Source organism: Dermacentor silvarum, chromosome 4 (assembly GCF_013339745.2).
Source record: "Dermacentor silvarum isolate Dsil-2018 chromosome 4, BIME_Dsil_1.4, whole genome shotgun sequence".
NCBI classification, from domain to species: domain Eukaryota; kingdom Metazoa; phylum Arthropoda; class Arachnida; order Ixodida; family Ixodidae; genus Dermacentor; species Dermacentor silvarum.
Genome location: NC_051157.2, coordinates 63,983,697 through 63,985,898, shown reverse-complemented (window position 1 = coordinate 63,985,898; position 2,202 = coordinate 63,983,697).

The following is a 2,202-nucleotide window of genomic DNA, read 5'->3' as shown; positions in this document are numbered from 1 at the left end:
TCCCTATGTTATCCTGTTTGGGTCACATTGCAGTATGTTTTAATATTTACATAAGTGGCAGGGTACTGGCTGTTGCGCAGGTGATTCAGTGTAGCAGTATCCCCAAGACACAATGTGACTTACAGGATTTCAGTCAGTCATACCGCAAGCTTGAACACTGCTCATTGTAGAGTCATTGTTTTTAAAAGAATAAAACTTTATTTTGTTTTGTATTGCTTCGAAACCTTTGTATTTATTCAGGATATAGGCCCTCTTCACCGACTAGTTTGCTGACTACAAGCAAGTAGCTATTCCATTTCTTTGTTCAAGAGATGCCGCGGTGGTTTGAGTCCTGGTTGCGGCGGTCGTGTTCCGAAAGGGATGGAAAGCAACGACACTCCTGTACACGGATTTGGTTGCACTGTAAAGTGCACCAGCTGGCTAAAATGGATCTGGAGACCCCCGCTATGGTGTCTCTCATAGCCCGTGTGATGCTTAAGGGTGTGAAGTTCCATAATTTGATTGCTGTGGGTTTCCTGCCTCAAGCCAAAGTGCACGGTGAACTTATTTGTGCATTGGTGTAGTGCCACTCCTGCACGACCACTGTGTGAAAGATTTTACTCTCTGGCAAATGTAGCTTAAGGTTGGTTTACCATTAGAATGTGCTTTCTCATATAACTGTCATGATATATTATAAAGCACACAAAAGAAATTTGGTGTACGCCGCTTGGGGGCAACGACTAAGTGTGGATGCACGTGTGGCTTGTGCCGATCTTCTGTGCTGCTTGGTGCTCAAGGCCAGCTGGTTCATGCTGGACACCAGGTCCAGAGAACCACAGACACATTTTCACGTCGTTCTCAAGACGTCAAGGGCCTGCACTTCTGGGCTACTGGCCCAGAGAACCAGACAAGGCGGTGCAACTGTTCCTGGGAGCCAGACGAGCTGACCTGCTGTCTCAGACCACCTGATGAATAGCCGAGAGCCTGAAGGACCTGCACTTCTGCTGGGCAACCAGTCCAGGGGATCAGGTGAGGTGGTCACTGCCCTAGGCCGCCGCAACAACCAGCGCTGCCGGAGGCAGTAGCTGGAGCTACTATGCTGCTATCATTTCTGCTGACACTGCGGCTGCAGGTCATGCTATGCCATCGGTAAACCTATGGTGATGTCTGCAAACCATTGAACACTTCAGGACCAAGAGGTCAGCCTCGACACATCAGCTGGCTCCACGAAAATGAAACATGTGGCAAGAAATTTATGGCACTTTATGTCTCGCATCCACATTTTGCATAGTGTTCTGTGAATACAGGGTGTTTCACTTAACTTGGGCCAAGCTATAAAAATATACAAATGCTACCTAGCTAGACAGAACCAAGGTAATGTTGTTTGCCGTTGCTTGAAGATACTCAGATTATTTTTGTGTTCTGCCTAATTCGTTAATTAGTCTTAATCAACTTCTCAAATATTCTAGTTAGATTAAAAATGTCAATGAGAAAATTGTAGAGCAACATGAGAAACTCCTGATACAGCTTTCTGTTGCTCAATACGTGCCACATAAAAGTGTTTTTCCGAGCGTGAAAGATGCCCACGAATACACGCAAAGTGCCTCGAGCAGCCAGTTGTGCAGCAATTTTGCATGTTTTCGCGGGCTTCTTTCATGCTTGGAAAAACACTTTTATGTAGCACATATCGAGCAACAGAAAGCTGTATCGGGAGCTTTTCATGTTGCTCTACAATTTTCTCATTGACACTTCATCTAATTATAATAATTGAAAAGCTGATTAATTAATTAATACTAATTATCTGTGAAACAGAGTTTTCTCATTGGCCAGCATTCAGTTATGTGCTATTCACAATATTAAGTGGCATAATAACATAATGACTGCACAATGGTGCCAGTCCCAGAAAGTACTTTAGTAAGAAAACTTACTCAGGCCCCGAACCACAGAAGTCAGGTTGTGATCCCATGAAATTACTGTAACAAATGTAATAGTTTTCTTTTTCTTTCTTTAGTTTAAAGTAAGTCAAGCAATGACCTGTGTCACAACTACCCAATAAGATGACACCATAAACCCCGCAAAGTGTCCCTCATGCAGCTACCATTGCAAAAGTTTGGGGACCCTTGTTTGCAACAAGCTTATCAGCAGACAGAGGAGACGACTCTTTTATTGAACTGACCTCATGTTGCCAAGGGATGTAGAGATACTTTTACTATGCCATTTTGA